Raw genomic sequence first — 13029 nt, 5'->3', positions numbered from 1 at the left:
TGGCCACCTGACAAAAATGTCTGCCAGTCCCTGCTCACAGCAATACGCAATTCAGGATAATGGATCCAGGCCAAACGATTGCAGTTCATTTTAGGCGAAACAATGGCAAAAAAAATGAGTCGGCATGCACAACAAAAGCGTGTTCTGCTGGTCGCCAAGCATAGATCGGGATAATGGATCCAGGCAGTACAAGTGCAGTTCATTCAAGGCAGAAATAAATGCAAAAAAGAGCCCGTCATATATGCGCTCTGCCCGTTTCCGGTTGCAGCAATATGCGACCAGGGATATTGGATCACGGCCACAAATTGCAGTTTTGCTTAAGGGGTCCACAATGGCATGCTTCAAGGGCTCGAACCATGAAAATCCAGTACCTAATGTTTGTGCAATATGTTTTACAGTTTTAAATAAATATTTACACTCAGACTGCAAAATGCAAAGTGTGAAGTAGCAAGGGATTACAGTACTGTATAGTTGTATCAATTTTATTTCAATTTAAAAAAATATTTTTTGACCATTTATTCCTTCCATTGAATCAGACACGGTGATGAAATATCAGAAGTTATGCTTTTAGTTATTTTACAATACGTGTAGACTCTCTTAAGCCAAAGGTATTCAAAGTTCCCCATCAATCATGCTTGCCCTTAAGAGGAACAATGTTAAAAATAATAAAGGATGGTCAGGTGCTCTGCTGTGATTTTGCTAAGTACGCTCCCATAAATTATCAATACACACGCCTGTATAAAATACATCATATCCTTTTTATGTAGCCTGTCATTGCCTTTCAAAGACGCTAACCATGGCTCAATGCCCGCTTCTTTTGTGTTCGACGGTAAAACATGCTTTGTGTGGGCAGGGATTAGTTTGAAGCCCGCCATATACTCTACTGGTTTTTGACTGATATGTGGGATTTCGTAAATGGTATAGCCTTCTATATGTCCTTCTAAAACTTTTTTTTCCTATGTAGCCTCCATAGAGTTCAGTTAGCGTGACCTTCTCTATGCTCTAAGAAAAGTCCAATCATTATGATATGGCGGAGTTAGAAAAATCGTTACCTTGTTATGTGTCTCCGTAAAGGTCTGTTTTTTCACCTTATGACATGCATTCTCCCATGAATTTATTTTTCAGCTTCGAGAGTCATCATTTAATATTTTTACTAAAAGTGTTGCTGCTATAAGACCTCACAGGTCAGTGAAATTCACTTCTGCAAGTTGTTCCACATCCGTTATTTCCTGATATGTTACCTGATAAGTCTCACTGAACAATATAGATTTTTAAAATTGTATTTATCGTGACACCATATTGACAGACCTAGAATCCGCAAAAAATAATCGGCCAATAATAAGCGGTAGCCTATTATAACCGGTGGCCGATTATTTTTTGCGGATTCTAGGTCTGTCAATATGGTGTCACGACCCCTATATGCGAAAAAGACTTGGACAATTTACTAATACATTTCCCTCAAAGCCAAGGTAACAATTTTTGTTTTTTGTTCGGTATAGAAAAAACAGTCCTCAAATTGGCAAAATAGCATCAGATGTCAGTTATAATCAGCCAATTATGACCCCTTATGCGTAAGACTTTGCCAGACTTTGTTATCTTAAAATCCAAGGTAATGCTTTTTGGTTTTTCGTTGGTTTGGGCAGCACTTATTGACAAAAACGGACCTCGAATGGGCAATACATAGTCAGCTGCTTGTAATAATTGACGATTATAAACATTTATCCCCAAAAGATTTGGCCAAATGATTTATACTTCTCCTTAAAGTCCCACGTAAAAATCTGTTTTGTGTTTGCTATGGCGGCACCATATAGACAAAAACAGACCTCAAATCAGCCAAATATAATCACCTCCTAGTCATAGTTGTCCAATTATGACCCTTTTATCCAAAAATACTTGTCCGAATGACTGATACTTTTTCCTAAAGTCCCACGTAACAATTTGTTGGGTTTTTGTTGGTTTTGGTGATACTAAATTAACAAAAGCAAACCCTTACTTGGCCGAATATAATCGGCTGCTGGGCTTATCGCCTATTAAAATCCTTTATTCTAAGAAAAAAATGGCCAAATGAGTAAAAGATTTTAAAGTCTCATTTAACATTTTTTTAGATTTTTGTCTGTCATGGCAGCACCATATTGACGAAAATAGACCTTGAATTGCCAGAAATTACTCTGCTGGTGGTTATAATCAGTCGATTATGACCCTTTATTCCAAAAGTGTAGTAATTTTTTTATTTTTATGTGGTATGGCAGTAACATATTGACAAAAATGGACCTTGGATTGCCCAAATATAGTTGTCTGCTGGTTATAATCAGAAATGTAAAACATTTATTCAAAAGACTCAGGCAAATAACTAATACTTTTCCTTACAGTCCGACAGAACATTTTTTGGTTTTCGATAAGTATGGCGACATCAAAACAAATATATTAATCTGACGGTTATAATCAGCCAATTATGACCCTTAAAGCCTGAAACAACTGGCTAAATTACTAATACCTTCCCTTAAAGTCCGATGTAACAATTTTTGGTTTTCATTGGTTATGGTGACACTATATTTGCAAAAACATACCTCGAATTGGCCAAATATAACTGCTGGTTATAATCAGCCAATTTGACCAATTTTTCCCCCCTCTGTCCCGCTCACTTTTGTCCATAAATGCTAACACGTCGCTTCCCGAGGGAACGGCATTAGCGGACTTGGCAGTGCAAATTGGCTCGGCGATAATATCCTATCCCACGCCAGTCATTAGACGAGCATTAAAACAGAAACCATGGATTTTAGTTTTGAATCGCAATAAACCTTTGTCCAAGTCCTACCTTTTAATAACCTGTCAAATTATGACTTTGAGAATCAAAATCAGTTCTTTCCTCGGATGGCTTAATTACTCAGGCTGCTATTTTCCATTGTCCGATAGATGACAACACACAAGAGGGAAAATAAAGTCGGTGACAAGATGTGATTCGGCTGGTCGGTTTGAAGTGGCCCAGAATAGCAGCCGTGATGTTAAACACGGCAGCTTGCAAGGCTGCTGTCTATCATTTGCTACGTCGTTACATTCAAGAATTCTGATAAATTAATTCACAGTTGGCTCTGCAGAATTTGCTTTGCATTACCGGTCTTACCTGAAATGCATTGACATACAAAAGAAAACCGGTCAGAGGCTTTTATACGGCTATATAAAGTAATTTATAATTCGCCTTGTAAAAGTCAACTTTCAATTTTAGTAGTATTGTGTTCAATATTTTTCCCCACTCATTATGCTAAGTAGGAGAAAAATATACGATGTATGTATGTTGAAGGTTTAAATTAAAAGCCATCAAACTGTGCAACAAGAGAAAAAAAGTAAATGAAGTAATCCTTATTGTGGTTAATGGGACAAGAACCCTCTGGAAAAAGTGAAAACCCTGGAAAGAGCGTTGGAGCTTCATAAAAGAGAGTTTACGATTGTAACAAAATATTAGATGTAGATCAACAAATAAAAAACATAACACAGAATTGTAGTTGAGTGAATGGTCTTTGTTGTCATTATACAAAAGTACAACAAAATGAGAGGGCATCTTCTTTCAGAGTAATAAAGCGATTTAGAGAACGGCTGGCTAGCTGTACCCTAGCATCGAGTATCCTTGACTTCAGCAAGGTCTCCGCGATGATTGAAATACAACCATTTCAAATGTAGCAGTTTTCCACAAGTTGTAGCTCCAGGTCATCCGTTTCACTGGTAATGGATCTGGCGTTGGAGACAAGCCAGATTCAGCAGGGGTAGCTTGTGAGGGTTGTTTTGTAATTAGGCCACAGTAGTAGGCCAGACCTGCAGTACCACAATTAGCTTCTCTCCCTACGCCGCCTCATTTTTATGGTGGCAACTTGTGCACCTGCCCCGCTATTTGCCTGACAGCACACACCAGCCTATCACTATCGAGCACACAGACAGTCATTCCCACTCAACACAAAAAGCCCCCCTCAACCAGACAATTCATTCATTCATTCATTATCTGCACCGCTTATCCTCAGTAGGGTCGCAGGGGTGCTGGAGCCCATTCCAGCTATCTTCAGGCAGTGAGCAGGGGACACCCTTAACTGGTTGCCGGCCAGTCGCAGGGCACACAGAGACAGACAACTCACTCCCTCATTCACACCTAAGGACAATTTGGATCGGCCAATCAACCTGACATACATGTTTTTGGAATATGGGAGGAAACCCACGCAAGCACGGGGAGAACATGCAAACTCCACACAGGAAGGTTCGATCTCATGACCTCAGAACTGTGCCGCACACGCGCTAACCACTGCGCCGCCGTGCTGCCCCCAGAAAATTAAATTAAAAAAAAAAAACACCCATTTCATAAGCAGTGAAGCAGTGATAATCGAAGCGCAAAGTAGTGTAGTGTAAATTGAAAAATAAATAAATAAATGCTTACAATATTGGAAGAAATATTGTGCTAATTGTTTGCTTTTTATTCCAAGTAGGAGAAAAAAACAATACAGTCTGTATGATCAAGGTTTTAAACTGAAAGCCAATGACTTGGCCTACTAGGGGGGAAAAGGAAAAAAATACCACAATATAAAATCAGGTAAGGCTTCATACATTGGTCCTAGCGTTTTTCCAGCTAAAATGCCCATGCTACACCTATCTGCAGGTATGTGATTGCAAAGAAAAATTCCGGCAAGAATAAAAACCTGCTATTTATGTGTCTTCCAACTTAGATTGCTCAATGTTAGTAGCACTTGCAGTGATTATTCCAGGTGGGGACAAAACTTGAGTGTTCCATAACTAAAATCGTTCATATTCCCCAAACGTTTCAGTAACTTTGAGTACGTCTTGGATTAGGATTTTAGCCAAATTATACAGGAAGGGTAAGGGGTTAAATACAGAGCCATCTATCTTTCCAAGTGGGGGAAAACAATAAATTATGAAAATAAAAGTTGGCGAAACTACATCCGTTTTTAGTAGATTAGACAAAATTATGTTCTTATTAAGTATTATTTTGAAATTTTATGATTTTAATATGTTTTTTCTAATGAAAGATTGGTTTAATAAATGTATTATTATTTATTTTGCATTTTAAATTGATTCAAGTGTTATTTTTCTTATTGTTTTTTTTAATTAAAGACAACAATGGTAGTATACAAAATATACATTCATATTTAAATGTTTTATATATATATATATATATATATATATATATATATATATATATATATATATATATATATATATATATATATATATATATATATATATATATATATATATATATATGTATATATATATACTGGACTGTCTCAGAAAATTAGAATATTGTGATAAAGTTCTTTATTTTCTGTAATGCAATTAAAAAAACAAAAATGTCATACATTCTGGATTCATTACACATCAACTGAACTATTTCAAGCCTTTTATTATTTGAATATTGCTGAATTTGGCTTACAGCTTAAGAAAACTCAAAAATCCTATCTCAAAATATTAGAATATCATGAAAAAGTATACAAGTAGGCTATTCAACTAATCACCTGAATCATCTAATTAACTCGAAACACCTTGCGAGGGTTTCCTGAGCCTTAAAAACACTCAGCTTGGTTCAGTAAACTAAATCACAAGTATGGGGAAGACTGCTGATCCGTCTGCTGTCCAGAGGACCATCATTGATACCCTTTCATCAGGAGGGTAAGACACAAAAATAAATTTCTCAAAGAGCAGGCTGTTCACAGAGTGCAGTTTCAAAGCATATCCACAAAAAGTCTGTTGGAAGGGAAAAATGTGGCCGGAAACGCTGCACAACCAAGAGAGATGACCGCAGCCTTAACAAAATTGTGAAGAAGAGCCGCTTCCAGAATTTGGGAGAGCTTCAAAGACAGTGGGCTGAAGCTGGAGTCCAGCTATCAAAAGCCACAGTTCACAGACGTGTCCGGGAAATGGGCTACAATAGCCGTATTCCCATGGTCAAGCCACTTCTGAACTCAAGACAACGGAAGAAGCGTCTGACTTGGGCTATGGAGAAGAAGCACTGGACAGTTGCAGAGTGGTCCAAAGTCCTCTTTTCAGACGAAAGCAAGTTTTGCATTTCATTTGGAAGTCAAGGCGCCAGAGTCTGGAGAAAGGCTGGAGAGGAGCAAAATCCAAGTTGCTTGAAATCCAGTGTGAAGTTCCCACAGTCAGCAATGGTTTGGGGAGCCATGTCAGCTGCTGGTGTTGGTCCACTGTGTTTCATCAAGTCCAGAGTAAATGCAACTGTGTACCAAGAGATTTTAGAGCACTACATGCTTCCATCTGCTGAAAAGCTCTATGGAGATGAGGATTTCATTTTCCAGCATGATCTGGCACCTGCCCACAGTGCCAAAACCACCAGTAACTGGTGCACTGACCATGGCATCACTGTCCTTGATTGGCCTGCTAATTCCCCTGACCTGAACCCCATTGAGAATTTGTGGGGTATAGTAAAGAAGAAGATGAAAGACACCAGACCTACAAATGCAAATGAGCCAAGGCCGCTATCGAAGCATCCTGGGCATCAATAACACCTCAGCAATGCCACAGGCTGATTGCCTCCATGCCACGCCGGATTGATGCAGTAATCCGTGCAAAAGGATTCCCAACCAAGTACTGAGTGCATCAATGGACATTTTCAAATGTTTGATTTAGTTTTGCTGTTATAAAATTATTTTTTTACTTGGTCTGAGGAAGTATTCTAATATTTTGAGATAGGATTTTTGAGTTTTTTTCAGCTGTAAGCCAAAATCAGCAATATTCAAATAATAAAAGGCTTGAAATAGTTCAGTTGATGTGTAATGAATCCAGAATGTATGACATTTTTGTTTTTTTAATTGCATTACAGAAAATAAAGAACTTTATCACAATATTCTAATTTTCTGAGACAGTCCAGTATATATATATATATATGTATGTATATATATATGTATGTATGTATATATATATATGTATATATATATATATATATATGTATGTATGTATATATATATATATATATATATATATATATATATATATATATATATATATATATATATGTATGTATATATATATATATATGTATGTATATATATATATATATATATATATATATATATATATATATTACTAAATAAATGTGGTTATTTATTTTTTTATTTGTTCGAGGTACACACAATAGTTTGTGAGTTTCTAGATAAGAATTTAGCATCTTGTAAATGAATCCAGTATATAAAATATACAAGTTTGCTTCTCGTAATTTAACCGCAACAAGCAAAAGAGTGAAAGTGACAACTAAGCGTAAATAAACTCATAAAAGCCTGCGGAATAGCGAAGGGAGCGGGTTAAATGGCAATCTGCTCGACGCTCATCAAAGTCAAAGGCACTGAAAAGGTGAACTTCCTCCCGACTCCTCTCTGTAATTGGCCAATAAAATAAAACACTAACAAATGCTTTTTCTGCCCCTCAGGGGGGTAATTATACACGAGAAGGAGAGCTCCAATCTTATCTGATGATGTGAAGTGTGCATAATGAAGACTAATATGTCGTTTATAAATAGCTTGTGGGTGGATGGGGTGTCATACGACCTGAGTGTGCGCTCTACCGTAGCGTTGACGTGCCGGGGTAGTAAATGAGTGCCACCGCAGAAGTTTTGCGTCATTTCTTCCTGAAATATTCTGTAGACACTTTCTTTTTACTGACAACCGCACTGACATGCTATCCTTGTGCACCAAAACCTCAGGCTACAAAGATGACAAGAGAAGTAGGTGCAAAATGGAAGAATTGCTTTTGTAAGTATAAGCCTAAAGAAGCTGATTTGTGTGATAAATATTATTCATGCACCTAAATGCTTTTTGTCATGTGTCACGACTAGTAGCGAAACAAATACTTAAATATTGTTGTTGCCTGCTGTCTAGATTTGCGATGTACAGCAAATTGCGTTTATTTTGAAAGTTAGGATGCAGAAAGAAACCGTGATAGGCAAAATCCATTAAGTAAAAAACTTATTTTTTACAATGAAAGTAGTACCATCCCCCCACCAGAATACGACATTAGTCAATTCCGAGGTAGGGATCACAAAGTGAATTTGGCCTATAGTTTGGATTGAAATTAATGCATATTTAAGTTAGGGGGGGGGGGGGTTTTAAGGGTTATTTAGCTTGTTCATAAATCATTATCCATTATCCGTTATCGGTCAGTTCATAATACGCTACAAAGCCTAGGAGCCGGGACACTTACTCTCAGCCAAAAGGCCAAGCTAAGGTCCTAGCCCTAAAGCCTTGCTGCGATCATTGCGAATGCACCGTTCCCGGAGGTACTGCAATACCGGGCCGTTGCGTGGAGTGGACAGAGCAAGCTCCTATGCCATCTCCGAGTTGCAAAAATCAAAGATCATAGCTTTGTGACATCATAAAGGCAAAGGCAAAGATAAGGTCCTAGCTTTACAGTACTCAGTTCCACAACCGCTCTTGTTTAAAATACCTGCAAAGGATTGAATACATTTATGAATAAATATACATGTAAAGTGAATACAGACGCTGCCCTACTTACGAACGGTTCCGGACGATCGTTGGTAAGTTGTATTTGTTCGTAAGTTGCTTCAGTGCTATATTTTGTATGGAATGTATGTTTAAGTATATTTAAAGCTTCTAGAATTAACCTGTATTGTTTTGAAACTGAAAAATAAACGTTTAATAAAACAATATGCTCTATAATGTTACAAAGCAGGCTGAATGATAAAGCATAGTACTGAAAAACAAAGCTACACATTAGGCGTTGACATTCTGTGGTCTGTGAAGCCCTTTGAGACTCCTTGTGATTAAGGGTGGGGGGGTTTTTAAGGGTTATTGTTCTATCTTCGTTATTCATTATCCATTATCCGTTATCGGTCAGTTCATAATACGCTACAAAGCCTAGGAGCCGGGACACTTACTCTCAGCCAAAAGGCCAAGCTAAGGTCCTAGCCCTAAAGCCTTGCTGCGATCATTGCGAATGCACCGTTCCCGGAGGTACTGCAATACCGGGCCGATGCGTGGAGTGGACAGAGCAAGCTCTTATTCCATCTCCGGATTGCAAAAATCAAAGATCATGGCAAAGGCCAAGCTAAGGACTGACATAGCATCAAAGCCACAGTCCAAAAACAACAAGGCCAAAAGGCCAAGCTAAGGACCTAGCAATAAAGTGTCACAAATAAACATGACTTCACTTGACTATAACGATAAATAAAGTTAAGTTTACCTTACTTTTGGAAGAGTTAGGCGACTTCCTCCTCCGCGGTCAAAAAGTGGTCAAAAAAGCGATCCAACCATTTCTCTACCGCATCAAGCTTTCTTATTCCACTCTCATTTCAAAAGAAACGGCTCGCCTCCTCTTTAAACTTTACACCAACTGTATCAAATGGATGTACGACATATTAAACAATAAAACGTCAAAGTTCCTAGCGTGCTAGAGATACCCTGCAGTGTGTATACACGCAAACCAGGATGTAGAAGCCAGATTTCTTTTTCGGGGTGGATGCTGGGTCCCCTCTCACAGTGCCACGCGGCGGAAAGAAGCACTACAGCACTGTCATCTACTCGGATAAAGGTGCACACAATACAAAATCTAACTTACAGCAATGTCCGGATATTTTTCGACATCCCGAAAAAAATGTTTGTATGTACCGTTAATTCGAATGTTCATAAGTGGGGGAGCGTCTGTATTTTGAAGTTTAGCGGACACAAGACAGAATGGATTTTGAAATTGCAAGGAGAACAGTGGGAGAGCCCAAACCTCAGATAAAAAATTCCAAACTGTTCTAAAAGCTGACAGTCTGAAGCCCCAGCCTTATTAAAGTTTAGGGGGACTGTGCCTTAATAAAAGCCTCCCAGTGGTAGAAGAAATATTTGTTTAAAATATTAGGCAAAAAATAATATTAGCTCTCATTTTTTTTTAAATTTGCAGGTCGAAACATTTGCACTTATTTTACATAACATGGGCTAATTGACGCCATCTTACTGATAAAAGTACCCAAAAACCTTTTTCTTGCTCTGCTTTTTCCTTTTTTTTTCTTTTTTTCTTTTATTTCTCATGTTTTCCCTTTTTAACTTATTTTTACCTTTGTCTCCTTCTTTTTTTTGCCTTTTCTCTTTTTTCTTTTTTCCTTCTTTTGTTTTAAAACACTTGGATAAATGGTAAGAAAATTGTGCTTTCTGGTCACTTTAAGATCCTGTAGTTTGGGTCCTTCCTTGTGCTTTGTAGCACTTTTATTGGTTGCACTGTTCAATACAGAAACAGTGGTATAATAATACACATATCCTTTTGACTTAAGTGCAGCTAATGCAAATTATGGCTTTGTATTCTAATGATTGATTTATTGTCATATTAATTTGTGATATTTTTTCTGTCTGTTTATAGATCTTATTTTGTGTAGCAATTGTTATTAAAAGTGCAATGGTGCAACATTTTCTTTCAGATGTTTTCTGGGGGTCTACAGGAGAATACAATTAAATCCTATTATCAGTGCCGAAAAACTGAAATTGCAAGAGAATTTGCACATATGTAGCGTCGATTTGACAAGCTGTTTGACGTATGTGTACAGTGTACACCGTTGACCACGATTTTGACACACAAGTAGAGAAGAAGCGGAGAGACTGTCTAGCCAATCAGAATGCATAACGCAGTGCACAATGCAAATCAGTGAGTTACCAAAACCGTGAAAAGTTAACCACGTTATAGTGAGGGTTTACTGTATTGTACTTTTAAAACAAAGGTTGAGTTTAAAGTAGCTCAAGACACAAAGTAGTGCTAACTGTTAATGATGGCGACCAGCAAGACAAGTCGGCAGTTTAAAAGGAAAATCTTCTTACCTTTAGCAACCATTTGTGACCTCGCAACTACTGAGATGATAATGTTAGCGTTCATATAAGCATTACCATTAGTGATATGCACTTTCTTAGTGGGCAGCACGGCGGCGCAGTGGCTAGCGCGTGTCCGGCACAGTTCTGAGGTCGTGGGAACCTCCTGCGTGGGTTCAAATCCAGCTCCCGGCCTTACTTTTGTTTGTATGTTCTCCCCGTGCTTGCGTGGGTTTCCTCCGGGCAGTCCGGTATCCTCCCACATTCCAAAATTTGCATTTCAGGTGAATTGGCCGGTCCGAATTGTCCCGAGGTGTGAATGAGCGAGTGAGTTGTCTGTCCCCGTGTGCCCTGCGACTGGCTGGCAACCAGTTCAGGGTGTCCTCTGCCCAATGCCTGATGATTGCTGGGATGTGCTCCAGCACCCCCACGACCCTACTGAGGATAAGCGGTGCAGCTGATGAGATGAGATGAGACTTTCTTACTGGTAAATTTGACAGTGTTGCAAGGGGGTACAGATTAGCTCTAATATGTATGTGATAACTGCCACTATGTTTTTGTTAGCTCTTGAAACGATCTGAGCGAACTTTAATGATGTTACTCTTATCAGGGATGTGATTTTTCCGCTAATTCGCGGAATTCCGCTTTTTTTATCTCCAAAAATAAAATTTTAAAATTTCCGATTTTTTAATTGGTAAAAAAAACGATTTCGTCTCGACAGCGTTCCATTTTAGTGTTTCCGTAACTGAAATGAAACGTACTTGCAATTGGTTGAAGTCTCCGTGTTGACCAATAAACGCGTTTGTTATAAAGGAGTAGGAGTATGCCATTGTTCATTTCTCACACGTTTTTGCCGAGTGTTTAAAGAAAGATGTCCGAGATCGAACGCAAAGATGCTCTGCGAGTTAAAGAAATTGCTAAGATCGTAAAAAACAAGTTTCGATCGGACTGGTTAGAGAAGGAATTATCTACAAATGTTGGTGACCCCGACGTGATCCAATGTAGCGAGCGGAGACGGGAGTCGTAGGCGGAGTTTCAAACAAAGGTGCCAACGAAAGCTGCTTTAATGACATTTAAACTGGCAATAACAAAACAAACACGAGAGTGGCTAGAACCGGCCGAATTAAGAATCCCACTAGGAACTCGCTAACTAAGCAATGGTTCCATGGGTGAATTATGTACAACCCACTACAGTACTTTCCTTTATAGATAACATCTTCTGCTATAACAAAGACATTTGTGGTATGTTCTAATATGAGTTACTTTTCATTTGGTCATGATACAATTATTTCTTCATGAAATTTGAACTCTTCAACATGATTTATGTGTTAACTTAGTAATCACATGAGTTAGATATGATGATATTTTCAGTGATAGTTTTTAAAAGCAAAGGCAGTCCAATGTTTTTTAATGTGACTGATTTTGAGTTGACTTAAACTGTAATTTTATATGGGATAGTTCAAAATACATTGAAAATTGATGCTGTTGTTTTGTCTATTTCTTTGTCATCTGAGTGCATTGAAAGTACTTAAAAACACGGAAAACCCATGAGCTCCGGGGGGCTTCGCCCCACTTGTCCCCCCACCAGGGCACTGCCCTGGACCTAGCTGGGTGCCCGCGGCCCCCAGACCCCCGCCTAATTTTCAGATAATTTCACTTTGGTCAAATCACATCCCTGTCTTATTGTCGCCGAGTGTCTCTTCATTAACATGGATGTCCTACAACCAGTTTGGCATTCTTACCTTCATTGTGATCTCCGCCGCTAATGTCAAGCCAGATTTATGAAGAGCAATTCAGGGAGTGAAACTGCAGTAAACCAATTTGCTCGTGAGTGATGGTACACCTTCTACTGCCAGGCCGCTACACACTTTCATTAATTCACGCTGCCATTTAGCATTGGCATGCTTCCCTGAAAAAGAGTCACTGAAGACCTAGGGACTTGTTCATTATTTTTAGCTTTTGTGATTTAAAGGAGTGTAGTTATACATATGAACAGCATAAAACACTTTATCAAGGATTTCTCCTGTGTAGCAGACACACCATTCCTCATTAACTGCACCAGCAGTATGTGGCTGCAGGTATCGTTGCTTGGCCAGGTTATCCTTGAGTCATGCCAAAGGATAATCAAAAGATATAATGACACAAGAAATGTCCCAGAAGCACTGACACCAGTGGGGGGAAGGGATCGCTGCCCGTTATCAGTCACATATCATGGAGGACATACAGA

The 13029-nt window shown here is 38.6% G+C and overlaps 1 protein-coding gene, 1 non-coding gene and 1 pseudogene across 4 annotated transcripts in view; 1 reads left to right on the top strand and 2 right to left on the bottom strand.

Moving 5' to 3' along the window:
* Positions 1-13029, top strand: part of samd12 (sterile alpha motif domain containing 12) — a 136008-nt gene that overhangs the window by 73236 nt on the left and 49743 nt on the right. The window lies entirely within an intron of this gene.
* On the bottom strand, positions 8260-8398 carry LOC148371002 (U2 spliceosomal RNA; annotated as a pseudogene).
* Positions 8954-9136, bottom strand: LOC148371001 (U2 spliceosomal RNA). The gene has a single exon (XR_015849824.1). It is a non-coding gene; the product is annotated as a U2 spliceosomal RNA (small nuclear RNA).

The sequence above is a fragment of the Urocampus carinirostris genome, chromosome 2, assembly GCF_059441175.1.
Source record: "Urocampus carinirostris isolate Australia breed hairy pipefish chromosome 2, RoL_Ucar_1.0, whole genome shotgun sequence".
NCBI lineage: Eukaryota > Metazoa > Chordata > Actinopteri > Syngnathiformes > Syngnathidae > Urocampus > Urocampus carinirostris.
This window is presented reverse-complemented; position numbering and strand designations above follow the sequence as displayed.